The sequence below is a fragment of the Podarcis muralis genome, chromosome 2, assembly GCF_964188315.1.
Source record: "Podarcis muralis chromosome 2, rPodMur119.hap1.1, whole genome shotgun sequence".
NCBI classification, from domain to species: domain Eukaryota; kingdom Metazoa; phylum Chordata; class Lepidosauria; order Squamata; family Lacertidae; genus Podarcis; species Podarcis muralis.
The window spans coordinates 73,916,992-73,935,101 of record NC_135656.1 but is presented as its reverse complement, the minus strand read 5'-3'; the positions used below and the strand labels follow the sequence as shown (position 1 = coordinate 73,935,101).

The 18,110-nt window shown below is 42.4% G+C and overlaps 1 long non-coding RNA gene across 1 annotated transcript in view; it reads right to left on the bottom strand.

Annotated features, from left to right (window-relative positions):
* Positions 1-205: 205 nt before the first annotated feature.
* LOC114591577 (uncharacterized) overlaps positions 206-18,110 on the bottom strand; it is a 70,009-nt gene continuing 52,104 nt past the window's right edge. Inside the window, exons 2-3 of the long non-coding RNA XR_003705295.2 lie at positions 2,351-2,499; positions 206-777 (exon numbers count right to left, since the gene is read on the bottom strand). This is a non-coding gene — a long non-coding RNA (uncharacterized LOC114591577). The remainder of the gene's footprint in view (positions 778-2,350; positions 2,500-18,110) is intronic.

Here is an 18,110-nt window from a genome sequence, read left to right as displayed (position 1 = left end):
AGAGGAGGAGGAGGAGGAATGGTCACTAGTGAATGGCTGCGTATGAGAGCTCTCTCCTCTTTATGAGTGACACTGAGCTGTTCCAATAGGCTTTGACTTGAACAAGGCGAGCAGCCTCTGTTGCAAACCCCCAGCGTACTGCACGGCTTCAATCCCTATATGAAATTAGCAATATAATCACATAGGAATAAAAAGCCATAGAAGACAGTGGGGCAAGTGATGCATCCGGTAAGAAGATGAGCCTCTGGGAAGAAATAACCATTGTCTGAACCCTTCCTTACTGCCCTTTTCTCTTCCCAACACGAAGGTTGTAGCTACACAGACTTCACCATGCATTTCTCAATGGAGCTGACCAAAAAGGCAGGTGTAGGCTGTATTGAAAGTTGTTCAGTCAGTCACCATGGAGAATCCCTGGGCCAAAAGTGCTGAGGGGTAACACAACCTCTTGAGTTGTGAAAGGAGAATTTGATGTAAGAAAGGATATTCAGCATGATGGTAGAAATAAAGAAAAGACCCCTAAAAGGTAGCAAAATTAAAGGACCAGCCGAACAGCTTTGCTGTCCTGTGACATCCCTTTCTGGATTCTACAGGAACCTTAAGGAAGGGCTTTCTCCAAAGAATCCAAACAGACCTCTGCTTAATGTGCACCCTGGAATCGCATCATGGAGTCGCATTTTGGAGTCTTGTCGGCACTCCAGAAGCCTCAAGCACAGACATTTTAACTTGATGTGGCCAAAATAATTTGGGGCTGTCTTGACACACCATCCATTGGCATCTCTGAAAAGGAAACAAAAAGGTCATTATTTTTGTCTAGATAGTTTAAATACTTCGTATTAAAAATACCAAAAATATTTCAGATTAATAATTTCATATATAAAAAATCACATGGTTAGCACAATCCTAACCATGTCTATTCAAAAGTGCTACTGAATTCAGTGGGGCCTGCTCCCAGAGCAGATAGAATACTAGAATTGTCATATTAGAAGGGATTCCCAGAGTCATCTACTCCAACCCCCTGCAATGCAGGAATCACAGCTAGGATTCCTGACAGACAGCCATCCAACCTCTGTTCGAAAACCTCAGATGAAGGAGAGTCCACCTTCTGAAAGACACCCCATTCCACTATGAAACAGTTATTACAGTGAGGAAGTTCTTCCCAATTCTTAGTCAGAATCCCTTTTATTGTAATTTTAATCCACTGGTTTAGGTCTTACCCCTTGGAGTGGCAGAAAAGAAGCATGCTTCGTCTTCTATGTGACAGCACTTCAGATATTTGAAAATAGCTATCATATTACCTCTCAAGTTTTCTCTTCCCCAGGCTAAGCATACCTAACTCCCTCATAAGGCTTGGTTTCCAGACCCTGAGAGCCTGAGGACTGTAGCAGGGAGGGTAATAAGGTGAAGTCCTGTTGTGTGAACAGAAGCCTGTTGCACCCCCAAACAGGTTCTCCCTCACCTTGACTTCAGAAAGTTCACTGTGGCTGAATACAGTAGATAGTGTCTCTAAAACAAATGAAGCGACTTTTAAAGTTCCTAACATCTAATAGCTTGCTGCTGCGGTGACATTAGCACAGATCTTGCATTGGTTTCTTGAGTATGTATTAATATACAGTGGTACCTCGGGTTACATACGCTTCAGGTTACAGACTCCACTAACCCAGAAATAGTGCTTCAGGTTAAGAACTTTGCTTCAGGATGAGAACAGAAATCGTGCTCTGGCAGCGCGGCAGCAGCAGGAGGCCCCATTAGCTAAAGTGGTGCTTCAGGTTAAGAACAGTTTCAGGTTAAGTACGGACCTCCCGGACGAATTAAGTACTTAACCTGAGGAACCACTGTACACTGATACCTCGGGTTACAGACACTTCAGGTTACAGACTCCGCTGACCCAGAAATAGTACCTCAGGTTAAGAACTTTGCTTCAGGATGAGAACAGAAATCACACCGTGGCAACGGGAGGCCCCATTAGGTGAAGTGGTACCTCAGGTTAAGAACAGTTTCAGGTTAAGAACGGACCTCCAGAACTAATTACGTTCTTAACCTGAGGTACCACTGTAATGGTTTGTGTCATTGTTGTTGCAGGATGTGGTATTTGCTGTATTTTCTTAGGTATAAACTGCAGCTGCTCTCCCTTGTCCAATAATTAAAAAAAAGAAAAGTGAAACTGATTAGACCTGAGGATTGATAATATGTTGTGTGAAATACATGCAAAAGGGGAGCCGGCTCAGGCCCCACCTCTTCATCTCATTCAGCAAGGGATTAGATTAACTAAATTAGCAAAACAACTCCTTACATTACAACTGAATCTAGATATTAGTTGGCTTAAAAAGGTTTTTAAAAATTAAACACTTACCAGTATTCCCACAGCCAGCAAAGCCAGAGTTTCTTGCAAAATCTCTATCCACTATTCTGCTCCCATATATATGTGTATTTCCCAGAAGTATTGTTGTATATGGCTCCTGAGTGAATTTTACATGGTATTGATCTATGAGAAACAATTCCCTGAAAATAAAAGAAGAAAACACAGACAAAAGACTGTGGTTCAGCTCCATTTTTACATGTTTTTATTTGAGCCCTCCTATCACTTGACTATATAAGTCTCATGCTGATTGTAGCCTAGAGTGGCAATTTTCTCAGCTTTATATAAAACGAGAGACAAAAACAACCAAGGAATGTCCTGTCTGCCCTTCAGAGATATTCCAGAAGGACATTAAAGCAAACAAATTTGTATTCATTCTTGCAAAACCTTGCCATCTCAAAAATAATTGAATACCAGAAATGTGGGATTTGCCAGCAATCTCAGACCAATATGCCATTTTTTCTTTAGACCCAAAAAGGCAATACCAATGCTATTTTTCTAGAAAAAGAGGTGTCAGAACTCATCAAGAACACCTCTGAGAATGGCAATGGTACCCACCTGAGAGGGGCCGAAACTGAGTTCCAGCATGTTCTGCCGGGGGGGGGGGGAGGATGCCCTGGGCTATACCCTTGTCAGCAGTCTTGCAAATTAAGCCCACAAACATTACCAGCTAAGACAATTTTTTACTAGCTTCATTGGCCATCACTTGCAAATCATCTGTAGCCCATGATCACCTCTAAAAAACAAATAACCTATGTGTTTTGGTTCCCTCCTTTTCACCTGGTAATGGTTCTTATTTGCTATAGACAAACACATAAGAAGCTCTTTAGAAGGCTCCTCTTATCAGTAAGGTTTCTTTTGGACAAATGTTGGATATGCATACGTTTAAAAATTAAAATGGTGCAGGTAAGGAGCTATTGGGGAAAGATTTTTTTCCCTGTTGCGCAAGCTGACAACACCTGTCAGCCATATTTAAATGTTATGGCCCATCCACTGCTGGCCTGAGACCTTTTCCCATCTGAAAATGCTGAAAAGACAAACATAAAACCTCAAGACGGGACCTTTTCTCTTTCTTTTTAAATATGGCATGCAGAGATAGAGGAGGGATGCAGGAAAATGGCACCTGCCTCTGAATCTTGCTGCCCAAAGGGGGACTGCTTTGTGTGGCTCGATAAGGCTAACCTGAGAGCTGCCCCCTTATGACAAGAGCTGAGGTAGGGGAAGAAATGTGCTTGAGCAAATCACTGACAGGCAGAAGAAGCTTCCCATGCCCCACCTTGCACAGTAGTGGAAATCTACAGAAAGAGAGCATCCCTGCTCATCCCTCTGCTATCTACTCACTATGACAGGGTGAAAATGAGAGACCAATTTCCAATCACGCTAGCAGAGCGAGCTGCTCCAGCAAGCTGTCAGCACCCGGTACACACTCGTATCAGACTAAATCCCCTGGCAGCCCATTAGGAGCTGCTCTAGGCTGGCTGCAGGATATCTTGACAGGAAGCCAGACAACAGAGTGAACAAACACAGATATTCTGTTAAGAAGGTGTGTGTGGGAGGAATGAAATCTGGGATCTATTACTCTGTTAGAGTCCGTTTGATGTCTACTTATGGGGCTGCCTATTTTCAGGAGCAGAGCAGGGGGGAGACTCCCATGTGAGCGTACATGTTTGCACATGCACCCATATGCACATGTACACACAGTCTTTAACAAATATATATATACACAAATATGCCTTCATTCTTCCCTTTTTTTGAGCTTGGGCCTCCCATTAATTAAGGGAGAGCAGGTCATTTTCTCTCCATTTACCCAAAGGGGCCTACAAGGAACACTTGCTGGCCCCATTGGAAGAACAATGAGCTCTACAGCAGCCATTGTAGGATTCCACTTTGTTGAGTTAACAAAGATCTGTGGCTTTGGGTGAATAACTCAGCTTGGTTGGTACAGGCTAGTTTTGTGCCATCTCCAACCCAGTTTCATCTTCCTGATAAAGAATGCAAACGTTTACAGGCATTTCTTGCTCCTTGTACTGGCTTTTACGACTGCTCCTCTTTCCCCACAGACAGTGCTACACATTACCACAGCTGTGAGAAGAAATGCCATTGTTACACCAGTGTTTTCCTCAGTAAACATGTCAAGTGTGGAAGTAATGTCTGAAAATATACATGTTAAAGACTTACATATACACACCTGGGGAACATTATCTGCAATACATCACAGCAGTTATGATGGGCATGACTGTCCTATGATCTATACTTCCTCTGATGTTACTGGCATACGTAACAAGCTCAAAGCTTAGCACAGATGTTTTTTAATACTGAGCCTAATAATGAGAGGCACTGTGGTTGCTAAGCTAACCTTGAAAAGTAGTGTGTGGGGTTGTGTGTGGAAAGACGGTGCTATCCTCACAACTTCCAGTCAGGTTGGTTAGGCTGAGAGACAGTGATTGGCCCAAGGTCACCCAATGAGCTTCATGGCTGAGTGGGGTTTTGAACCCTGGTCTCCCAAGTCCTAGTCCAACACTCAAACCTATACATCAATAGTGGCTCTGTATTTGATGTTAAACTAAAAGGTGTTTAATGTTAAACCAGAATCAAATAAGAGAATTCTGAAGCAGAATAATGGGACTGCTGATAGGGATACCATTTTTGAATACTCACCTCTGTAAAAACACGCACATACACACAAGTCTCAGTAAGCTGAAAATCAGCAGAGCAAGAAGAGAGCATCTTGTTTCTTTACATGCAGGCATTAAAAAAGCATGAGGGAGCATTCAAAAATGGCACCCCCTTCCTGCAGACCGAAGCAGTCTGATGTACCACCTCAGAACTGTAGCTCATCATTCTTCTTCCTGTGTAGACTGAGCCTTAGTCTCTTCTAAAGAGGGTCATTTTGATAGATACTGTCAAAACAAATTTGATGGATTTTGTGCTTCCAAAGGGAAGAAGCTGAAATAAACAGGCCCTTTTTTTCAGCATGGTGGGGGACACACAACAATAGCACAATTTTAAGAACCTGCTGTTAAAAATCTTAAAAGAAGTAAGGTTGCAGCTGCAAATGCAAGGCATAAGTGTTTTTTAATGACATCTGTTTTCTGTGATAAACAGCAACAAAATATGCTACCATTCCACTCTGTATACAAAGCATGTTTCAGGCAGTTTAAGTATTCATTTCCCAGTGATGTGTGACCTCCACAAGAATACATATACTGAATGAAACGTCCTCAGGCAAAAAAATAAAATAAAAGGCAGCCTCCTCCCTCAGTAGGATATATAAAAAATATGGCCCTTGAACCCTGGGGCAGGGGCATCTCTTGAGAATTCCCAGTGGTGCTGTGTCCGGCCTCTCTGAAAAGCTTCTCTTCTGTTCTCAGCAAAATGTTTTGTCTTGTAGCATCTGGGTCTATAGAGAACGCCCCCCCCTACTCAGATTCCACCCAAGCCAATCGCCAGCACATTTGGACTACACAACAAGCGTTACACACCTTAGCTAGAATTATTCTCTCCACAATATGAAAGAGATAGTCACCTTAAATGGGGTAAATAACAGCAATAGCAGCAATAAACATTTGTGTAGCATTTTCAAGTATTCAGACCACTTCACATGCATTATATAGCCATAGTCCTTACAACAGTTTTGCAAGGCAAGTCAAATATTATCCTCCATATTGCAGATTTTCCTGTGTGCGTGCACATGCACACGTGTCTGTGTGTTTGTGTGTTAAGAACTGAATCCGCGAGAGAGGCTTGCCTAATAGACTACTTAATGAGCTCATGGCAGAAGTGAGAGTTGGCTTGGTGACTCTGTTAGAGCCGCTACACTGCGCAATCTTCCAGTTCTTTCCAAGCATCTGGCAGGGCAGGAGGGAAGGTACAGAACCGTCAGGTATTTGTTGATGCTTCATAAACCGCAAAACAATTTGCTACACTGCCCCTGCATGGACGACAGAGAGGTTACAAAGCTGGCTGCTGTTATGACCCTGATACACACAAGGAACAGAGCTTGCAAGGAGAAAAGTGTCATATTGGCGCAGTGGCTTTTTCTGGCTATAACTGCATTCAAGAGTTTGTTTAGATGTGATAGGTCTCTAACACGCTGGCTTGCCACCCAGGGAATCTGAAGACAGTGAAATTCAGTGGATTTGCTGCTGTCCAGGCAACCTGTTGCTCTGATGCCTCTGGACGTGTTTGCCTTGGCCCCGATTCAATCCACTCTTGAATGGAGGGTGGGTACTTTGAGAAGTGTGTATGTGGGGGGGGGGGGGCAGTTCCCTGGAACCCTGCTTCTCTCTGCAGAGCAATAAGGCAGAGAAAAATAACTGTTTCAAAAGGGAGGAGGGAGGACCTTGCCAAACCTCTCTTTGAAGAGAAGCTTTCAGACCAAGCAGCACCCATTTCAAAGATACTTCAAAGGCACAGGAATTCAGGCAAAGGCAGAAGTCGTATGTAGATCATCTGTCTAAGATGCGAGATCTACAGGAGCCTGAGGGTGGAATAAGACATCGCCAAAAAACATAGGGGTGGTGCCAAAAACATTAACCACACAGCCTGGTTTCTTCTTTCCCCTCTGCAATATATAGTAATGTGACTTGATGCTGTCATCTTGTGACTTCTCATCCCATGGTTGCCAGTGATTTAGTGTGGGACAAAAGATTTATCATGCCTTTCATTATTACACATTGTAGGGAAGAGAAGGGAGGATTCCAGGCAACCGTGGTGCTGCCTAATGTTTTGTTTTGGAGAACATCTATAATTGTTTCACTGGTGAATTCTGGCTTTCAATAAAGAATTCAGCCTCTGAGGAGAACAGCAGCAGCAGCAGCAGCAGCAGCAGCTATGAACTGCCTCACAGGAGGCAACCTGTGGCCTGTAGTCTAATTTCAAAAGGAAGTGATCAGTTCATACCTCTGACAAGGGCAATCTGGCTCTCCCCTGCAGCCTGCTAAGTGGGGAGTGACAGTAAGAGCTGGAGATAGAGAAAAAAGGGGCTGCCCTGTCCAAATGTTGGCCCTGACCCCACCTACCTTTGACTTTGGCTGGCCCACCACTCGTATGGGGCCATACACACACAGATTACCCCAAAGGGAATGTCAGAAAACAGTTGCCCACCTCTGGATTATCTAAGGCAGGTATTTGCTGACATGAATTAATGGGTCAAGAGACCCATATACAGCCCCTCTCCCCAAGGTTATTGCTTCTCAAAAGAGGAACATTCCTTGACTCTACACACTCCTGTTACCCACCAGCTGTTCAATTTCTATCCATGCCTCAAATTGCTTTTAAAAATAAATATTCTGTCCCCACCAAAAACAAACTGTTTAGGCTTGATAACAGAGAAAATGAGCTGAGCTCGGTCCCTGCTCCTGCCAACCTAGCATTTCGAAAGCACGTCAAAGTGCAAGTAGATAAATAGGTACCGCTCCAGCAGGAAGGTAAACGGCATTTCCATGCACTGCTCTGATTCGCCAGAAGCGGCTTAGTCATGCTGGCCACATGACCGGGAAGCTGTCTGTGGACAAACGCTGGCTCCCTCGGCCTACAGAACGAGATGAGTGCCACAACCCCAGAGTCGTCCGCGACTTGAGCTAACGGTTCATTCCAAACCTTGGAGTTTGTAAAGCGTGGTTCCAGAAGTTTAGGGTCCTCCCTTATTTAAAGAATATAAAACATGAATAGAAGTGGCTGCCAGCAGAAAGCTGCCCTCATACACAGAGTTAGAAGAAAGAGAGTGAGCTCTGTCACTGTTGCCTGCTCAGCATTCAGCTTTCGTCTGCGCTTGACTTTACTTCCATGTGTGTTGTGATGCACCAGGAAAAGGCACGGACAGCTCTACATAATAATGCACCTGCCGATTAAGTGCGCTGCATACCAATAAGCACAGATGTGGCCTTGTGACACTGAACACTCATTTGTGACAGAGTGCTGCCGCATCAACAATTAGGTCAAGCTAAAACACGGTCACACAAGTTTGTAGTAGTTTGTATGAACAGGGTTTTACCTCAGAAAAAGCAAAACCAAAACTGGCCATCAAATGATATAAAAGCAACAGATCTTCCCAGGTGCAGGTTGTGGGTCAGGCCATCAATATTGCACCTCAGGCATAAAATAAAAACTTTAAAATGCAAAACGTTCAAGCAGGTCCACTGAGACTAGCCTCGTTGAGAAACAGTGGAAGCTACACAAACAGGAGGTTAGAGAAGGCTTTTGTGCATTGTTCACATGTCAAGCAGGCAAACAGCTTAAACAAACATTGGAATAATATTGAAGCTATCATGCTTGAAATGTACCAAATAACAAATACCAGCTAGCCAATATTATATTGCAACACTGTTAATTTGCGAGATGTTTGGATAAGGGAAGAAATATGCAGTCCAAACCTATACGTTTTTGCACAGAAGTCAGTCCTACTAAATTCTACATAATTGACTCCCAGAGAAATGTGCAGCCAAAGTTCTCTTATGTAGTGCCTTTTGAACAATAAAGAATATGCAGCTGTGAGAGTCAGCCCTGGCCAGCATGTGCTGGATGGGGCCAGTGGCTCTTTTCCAAAACATCTGAAGGGCACCAGCTTGACAAAGGATGGCACAGAAAGTACAGTAAATGCACAGGTAAAAGATTTGGCAGTGGATCTGGAGCCCCTGGGAGGGGCAGTGAATCTACCCAATGCTTCTTTTACCATTGCTTCTTCCTCCTCTGTCCATCAGGCCTCTCATTGCTCAAGGAAGAGAAGCGGCTGATAGAAAGGCACTCAAACCTGCCGGCTGCTGCTGCTTCTTCCTCTTCCTCCTCTGCATGCATGGCCTGCCCCCATTGTTTTGCCTTTTATTACAGCAGCCCAGCAAGCTGCGGTGTCTGGTTCACATCATATAAACACTTGTTTGGGATTCTAAATGAACAAGACCTCTCCCTTCCACACACTGGAGTCCGTAGGTATAGGAGGGGGAAATCCATCATCTCCCCCCGCCTTTCCTTCCCCTCCACATTTCAAAGAACAACATGGTGGAGAGATCCGTACCCCCCCCCCTGCACTTTTTGGAAACTGGAACCTTTGTCACGAAGGAACAATTTAAATGGCAAGTTCAAAAATTAAGCACTTTGGAGTATTGCTTGCTTATAACATGTGCATTCTATCTGTGTGTTTAATTGTTTCTCCTTGTGCCATGGTTCTGATGGAAACGCTTCCTGTTTCACATGCTGCTATTAGCTCTGGAGGAAAGATCTTACTGGTGAAAACAGAAGCTTCCTTTCAATCTTTCAAAGGAACACTTTTACCAAAAAAATTCACACATATACATCACATTTAACAACACGTGAGATTTGGCTCAGAGTCCTCATTTATGTTGCTAATGGACTGGACATTCATGTAATGGATGTGATTCCACCATTATTCTTAAGGTCTTGTCTGAATGGGAAGAGCACATGAATCTTACATTCCTTTGTTGCTCGATTTTCAACAGATCCACGTTTTTAGCATTGCGCTCTCCAGTTTTGTTTGGAGCATCAATTGTGCCATATTTTTCGAATAGCCTGGCTTGATAATCTTGTGAACCATTAGAACTAATTGCCGCATTAATTACTTTCAGTCTGAGGTGTTACTGGGGGGTGGGGCGGGGCGGGAGAACAAGTCAGGCTGCTGTAATAAGGGAGCAGGGGGTTGATTAAAAGAAAAAAATAGGTTCGAACAGGGAAGGGAGATTAGCTCTTTAAAAAGCAAAACACTATTAGTGTGTGATGCTGTTGCATTAATCCCCAAGAGGTGGATGCCTTTGAGTGGTATAGGCAGCAGTTTGAACAAGGAGTCAGTGAACCTTTTGAAAATGCATGTTATGATTTTGCTGGGTGAAAAGTATTATATAAATGTATGATTAGTGTTATTAACCACAGTTAGGTACAAGAGTAGGTATTAGCAATAATTGCACCTCTGCAGGTTTAAGAGACCTGTGTGACATTTGCTCCACACTTTCAAGCTGTTTCCTGGTGCTGTTCAGTTTCTGAGAGCAAAATTATAGGAAACATATCAGAAGGCATGTGAGAGAGAAGTGATGTTTTCTGTGCCAGGTGCCAGAACACCAGAAAGCAAGGAGTGAAATCTTTCATTGAGCAAATCTTGCAAAATGGTTCCCCCATAAGGAAAAGTACTTCCTACAGCTGACATGGAATGGAGAGGTCATGGATCAATATTTGTGTGGTGGCAGCATGGGCACAATACAGGACAAAAATACCTCATGACTTTCTCTATGCCAGAGATTTTCAACCTTTTTGAGTCCACTCCCTTGACCAACTACATTCTTTCCAGTGGGCCTCAGGAGCCCAGTTATACCACCCCTTGTGTGCAGAGCTGGTAGCATCTCACCCCTCCCCCCCCTTTTTTAACACCTTCCCTTGTCAAGTGTTCCCTCAGCCTCCCCTCCTCTCTCCTGCTGCTGCTGTCCCTGGTCTTTTCTTTTAAAAAAATTATTATTATTTTTAAAAACCCTGTAAGTTTTATAGACGGTCCTTCAGCAAACCTTGAAGGGTGGTTACAAATACAAGTTAAATAATAATAATATAATATAATATAATATAATAATCCCATTGAAGTCAATGAGGCTTCTTCAATAAAAATAGTAAATATCTCTTTCTGAATTCCTCCGAAGGTTTTGCCTCATCTTGAATGCAGGAGGGAAAAGAGATTGGATCCTTACTTTTTTGCCTGCAAAGCTCTAAAATAATGTTACTGAGAGTGGCAGTCAGGGTGGAGGTGAACCATGAAGTTCTGAAGAGTCTGATGGAAGAAGCCCTGAGAAGGGGAGTCTTGGGTGAAAAAGGAAATGAAAAGTGAGAAGAATCTCCATTTTTTTGCCACACTGTGAAAAGTCAGCCCACCAAGCCTGCAAAGCATAAGGAGGATACAGTATTTGTACCACTACAGCTGGAAGAGATAAGCATGGAGGAATAATACATGGGTGAGCCAGGATCACTAACCCCATGTTAAAACATCAGGCACCTCAGCTGAGACCAGAGTTACAGCACAGTGTATATATTTCTTAGTACATCACATTAAAGCACCTAGGAAGACAGTAAAAACATCTTAGCAATGCAGCTGCAAAGACTGAACAACCAGTTACAGGACTGATTTGAGGAAAAATTGCCTGCAGCAATAGTTGTCTCCTACTGAAACAGCCAGAGAGAAAAAAGGAGGACACTAATTTGGAGCCAGCGCTTTGAAAGCACACCACTAAAAATGTGTAAAATGGCTTGAAATTTCATGGAGTTTATTTTCTAATGGATTTGAATGTAACTGCAAAAAATAAAATAAAAATAAAAATAAATCAACTTGGGATTTTTGGAAGGGAAAACTGCTATAGTTTATGGGTGCTGCACAAAATGACCATTCATCCAGATGGGAGAAGAAAGCAGGGTTGGTGTGATTGCAGGGGACAAGGAATTTTTGTGGCTACCTTCTCCCATCATATCTGAAAATGTCTTATTTCCAATCTGAAACCATTCCTAGGAAGAGGCATGTATATTCTATTTCACAATCTTAGGTTTTGTGTTTCCATGAAGCAAGGGGCCATCAAAGAATACAGGTTAATGCCCAGAGTCTGGCCTCACCACTGAAAACGTGGTCATTTTGAAAATACAAGTAAGCTATCTGTTTCCTATGAAGCTACACATAGCTAAAATAGATTTGCCTAAGTGCTTTCTCACTATAAATATTAAACACTGAAGCTGCAGAAAATCCTTACTCATGCTGCCGATGATATAAGAACGCCCGCTTGGGTACCCAAAGTTACTTCTCGGCAATGCAAAGAACTTAAATTTGAGTTCAAAGAAATATGCTATGTTCTGACTTTAGATTTTAAGACACAATCTTAATCAAGCATTTGCTTTCTTGCTGTGTGCATTGGTTTTGGTTTTAGCAGTTTGGTTGTGGTGATGGAGCAGCAGTTGTGGGATTATAGCACATAAGGAATAACTGTGTTAACCCTACACCTCCCCCCAATGTCTAGGGTTGCCATACGTACGGATTTTCCTGGACCTATCCAGAATACTGCAGTCGGCACCAGTGTCCAGGTGGAAATTGGAGAAATGTCCCAGAAAATCTGGACGTATAGCAACAACTTTGGCTCAATAACTGTCCAGATTTCACTGACATATGGCAACCCTACCAATGTCATATACAGGTAGCAGCCATTTTAGTTGTGTCCAACTGATGTGTGATTGCTGACGCGCATGTCCTTTGGGGCATAATGGGGACCGGTCATAATGGGGTGTGGTGTGCTCATGCGCACTCTGACAACGCATGCGGGGGCTGGGGACAGAACTGATGTGTGAAATGGTCGCAGCCTTCATAGAAGTTTTAACTGGAGCCAATTGCCTCTGATCCAGCAAAGGTAAGAAGGAAGCGTGGGTGGTGCTGTGGTCTAAACCACTGAGCCTAGGGCTTGCCAATTGGAAGGTCGGCGGTTCAAATCCCCATGACAGGGTGAGCTCCCGTTGCTCGGTCCCTGCTCCTGCCAACCTAGCAGTTCAAAAGCACGTCAAAGTGCAAGTAGATAAATAGGTACTGCTCTGGCGGGAAGGTAAACGGCGTTTCCGTGCACTGCTCTGGTTTTGCCAGAAGCAGCTTAGTCATGCTGGCCACATGACCCGGAAAAACTGTCTGTGGACAAATGTCGGCTCCCTTGGCCAGTAAAGTGAGATGAGCACCGCAACCCCAGAATCATTTGCGACTGGACTTAACTGTCAGGTGTCCTTTACCTTTTAGAAGTTTATATGTGCATTCTATACTGCAATGTTTTCCATCCCTGGGGGTATGTGAAAAGGTTTCAACAGGCACACAGCAGAATTTATATTTTTCTTTATCATAGGGGTGTTTTTTTAGTTACAGAGAACAACTCAAAGCTAAAATAGTATTATTAAGACTACCACCAAATCATCTTCATCCAGTGCTTTGGAAAACACTGTTCTACTGAATTGATGAGCATAAAACATACAGGGCTCTTGACCTGGGTCTCTGCATCCAGAATTCTGGGGTTGACTGTGCAGCATGATTTTCAGCATTATGGGGAGATGGAAGGGGGACAGGCCCCCTTGATTTCCCCAATGCCCTTGTCTAACACATTCTGAAATTATCTTAATGAAAAACAAACACCCTTCGAAAACGACTGCTTCAGTGGTGGGGGGCATTGGCTGAATGCCCTAATTAGATCTAAACAAATCTGGGAAAAGCTCCCAACAGACTTACCATTCAAGTTTTTAACATTGAAGTCTGCACTTGAAAAGGGGGAAAGGGGACAGAAAGGTCTCGCAATAAACTCCATAAAACTATTATGGTTTTTTCACATGTCACTTAATTTTCATTGCTGGGACACCAAGAGCCAGTGATCATAGCTTGACTGTGATATGCCTAAAAGGCTCAGGAGATGAGCAAGAGCACTACTCTTGAGATCTTTAGAAGCCACATCCAAAATTCTCTTGTCAGTGCCCTGGAAAACAAATCTATACAACACAACATGTACAGCTTGACTCTGTTTCTACATAGATTGTTCAAAGCAAAACTGACAGAATAACTCATGAAAAGGTCACAGAGTGGGCACGGCTATTGACAGCAGTACATGAAGCACAGGAGACAAGATGGACATATTTAGGACATCTTTTATGAACGCCCAATAATAGCCTACCTAAACTAGATTTTTTTTTCCTGGGGAGAAAAGACATTTTTTTTCTTCAAGAGTGGGAACTGCTGCTTAAAAACAAACAAAACACCCTTTGGACAAAGCTCTTGCTGCCTGCGGTGCTCTTACTCATAAACTTATTTGGACTACGGCGAAGAACAGGATAGCACAAATAAGCTAAAATGCAGAGTTTGTAAAAAGAAGCAAATTATTAAAACATTTGAATGTAAAGGTGATATACAGGTGATGATGTTCAGTGATGTCCAGTCCCTGCTTTGTGAAGCCAACAGGTTCTCTTTTCCCTTTATAGTTTTTCCTACCATACACAGTGATTTTTGCAGCTGCCACAAGACACAATCCAAATGGAACTGAATAATAAGTCCAAAACATGGTAGACTTCAGAGCTATTACAATCTGTAAGACTAAAGGGCAGGTTCCTCATTGATGAGCCAGTTCAGTCAACCTACTTGCAAGTGAATACCTTTGTAAGGGGCTGAAAAGGTCAAATTACTAACTTGCAGCCTTGCTCTGCATGACAAATGATGATGATGATGATGATGATGATGACGACAACAAATAATGAGCTATTACTTTATCTGAATAAAGCTTTCAAAGGTAGGGTAGTCAAGTCCAATGAGGAGCAGAAGCTGTTCAGTTTCTCAGCCTGTATGTTTCATTTCCTGATGAATGTATAAAAAGTCTCTCTCTAGTTGCAGGAATTAAAGAAGATCAACAATTGCTTCTGTAGATCAAATGGTAGAGCTTTTTTGGAAGGTCAAGTATTATTCTGGTTTATAGGATTGATTATATTTTAAGTAGGAATGCCAACTTAATTTTTCAGTCTAGCTTTATTGACAGTGGCGTATATTAAAATGTATGCTTTGAAGCTGGTAGATTAACATACAAATTTATGAGCACATGAGAATTCTAGCATTTTAAAGAAAATCAAAGATTGAGCACAGCAAGAAAATCCAAATACACTGTGTCGGTCAATGACCACTTATGCTTCTTTTTGTATGTTTCCTATCATCTACATTTATATATTTTCATAATACACCAGCTGACATTCAAACAGTGTCATCCCATTGGAGCAATGGGACTTCCCTTAGCCTATCTGCCCCATTACAGTTCCCCACAGGCCACCACATCTCTTATACAGGATTGGGAAACTCCATGGAGCAGATCTGGGGAGCAGGGAGAGGAAGGGGAAGTACTGTACTGTCGCATCTGCTGATGCAACACTGGATATTTCCAGTTGAACCTAGGATTTGAAAGTGCAAATGTACATTCACAGAGTTGGACTATTTCACATGCAATTATACATTAAGCATGGAATGCATTTTATTCTTGGCTGGATTTTCAGATACCAAGCCAGCTGTGGGTTGTTTTATGCTGGTTTACGCTCTTCTAGGCTAAGACCTAAGAATCACCAGGACATGAGATGGTTTTGGCACTTTTAAGGATTAGATCCAGGACTCAGAGAAGTCGCTGGAAAGACTCACAGCCAAACAACTCAGTACAGTATAATTCAGGAAATGATAACGGTGTCCTGAAGGTGCCTGTCTGATGCTGTAGCAAGTGACTCCCTTCAGCTGTGTTTGTAGGTTGCTAAGGAATGGCCCACAAGCCCCAAGAAATCAGCCTCAAATCCACTTTTGTAAGTAGTCATTTACTGTACCTTGTACAGCTTCGCTCCTTTTGGGCTAGAATTTATGTCTTCGGTCCTGCAATTAAGTCTGTACTGTCTCTATAAAGTAATGGGATATACACACTGTACAGACGCTATCACTTTATGGTAGGATAGCTGCTGTCTGTCTCTTGGGAATCAGTGAACAATTTTTGTGTGTGAGTGTAATAGGATTTATTCTTCATCCCCTGAGGGTGAGTCATTGGGGAGTAATTGGATTTATATTGTAGGAATATCCTTGCAGTCTCTTTAGAGGGTATAATAGGATTTAAGCCATGTCTCCTGGTTTCAAGGAATGGGTTCACAGACCAGTGCAACTGACTATCTGTGCCACAGGTCAGAAGTACAGCACACATTTAGATGCCACATAATGGATTAATTAAAAGTTGGACATAATGTTAGCCACCCCAGTTTGATATCAGCTATGGTAGCACCCTTGAAGTCTTTCTGTTCAGTCTATTTTTCCTTAGAGCCTGTGCGCTAGAAGTCAATAGACTGTGAATCATACCTTTAAAGAACTAAAGCATATTTGCCCATGATGTTTTCCCTGCACAGCACTGATCATTCTTTTCCAAAAGTACCAATGCAAGTTATTACCCGTTTGCAGAATTAAATTCAGAAATAGAACTCTTGAAGGGCACTAAAATCCACTTGGAGCATTCTTTCTTCTTCACCCAATCACAGCAGCTTAGCCTCTACTCAACAGTAATTTTAATTGCTACTCTTAATAGAGTTTCTGATTTGCAGTGCAGTGGAGGAGTGAGGACACTTTAGGCACTGAAGACAGTATTAGTGACTGCTAGATAGATTGTGATATGCAATTACAACTGTTCTGGATAGAGAGGGGCAAACTTAAAAGTTATTCCCAATATAAATTTGATTGCATTTATATACGATTAAGATATGACATCAGTCTGGAGCCTAAAAAAATGTGTGTTTGTTTGTGTGTACATGTGTGAAAGAGAGAACTGTGCTGTAATGCATGTCTTGGATGAAGGGATTTGAAGGACTTGCTTGGAAGCCGCAATCCTACTAGAGGGGAAATTTCTCCATTCGGTGTGTCTCCTTCTGCTGCTGCTCTAAAGAGGCTCACATTTTTTATTTTTTATTTTGCAAAATGCGTATTAAAATCACAAGGAGTATGTGAATGCTGAATCGGGTATCTTGCTTGATCTGATACTCCACATGAAATGCCAGGAGCTAGGCAAGGAATGTGTCTGTTCAGTGTGCTAAACTGGGCACTGTTAACAGCAAAAACAACAGCAACAGTCCTACAGACACAGCTGAATGGAGTTACTCTCTGCAGCATAAATCAGACTCCTTTAGAACTGTTACAGTCTCCAGAAATATAGTGAGTTGTCCCAAGTCTAGCTGTTAAAGTTACTGCAAGTATTTCTATTGATTTCTAAAGACTCTCAATCTAATTTTTGCAAGTTGCCAAGTGTGACTGCTTGCAGACAATCTCAGCCTGAGCATGATGCTGGAAGCACTCCCTCCAAAAGCCCAGCATGGTATTGTCACCATCAGGAGGGGCACAACTGTTTTCGGTCAGTGCAGTGTTGTGTGGCTGACACATTCTTTGACCTGTAAATGGAGGAAAGGAACTTTCAGGTCACGGCAGATCAGCATCATGTGTGGACGTGGTGTGGCAGAAGTATACTCCTCACTTTAGAACATCTTCTCAATGGTTAACACACTGGATAGAGTGGGGGGGGAGAGAGAATTGCTGGTGGCTACAGGTTAACATATTGAGTTTTTTGTTTTTGTTCTGCTACGGCAGCCTAACAAGGCTACTACTTTGAAATTCATTTCTAAGGAATGAAAAAATGGAAGATGCAACTAGTGCATAGAATAAACATCGGGACTCTGTGGTCTTCCCCAATTTTTGACATTCCTTTCATTACTACATTCAAAAAGGGGGTATATTAAATTTATATAAAAGCAGAGATTGAAAAGCAGTTAAAACAAAAACAAACAAAACAACAACCAAAGGACTTCCAAAAGAGAGAGGGAAGCGCTGCTCTTTCTCTTCATAATCAATTAACAAGATTCTTCATATCATTACTTGAGAGTCTCTTGACAACACTTCCATGCTGGTGACCAACTTTTACTAATTAAAACCACCCTAACCAATAATCCAGTACATTTAATCAATTTTCTACAAAGTGTGTATATAAATTAATTTTAAAGACAAACATTTGAAATGTCAAATGTAAAGGAAACATAATTACCCAAACCTTTCATTCATCTCACAGGCCAGAAACTTTTAGACTATTATTTCTTGGGTACTCAGCAGGCAATACCGCCAGCAAAACTAAAACCTCCTAACTTCCTGCAATGTTTTTGTGTTTTAATTCTCCTAGTCAGGCTGTCTGGGGAGTTCTGGCTCTCAGTGGAAGCTGAGTGACTT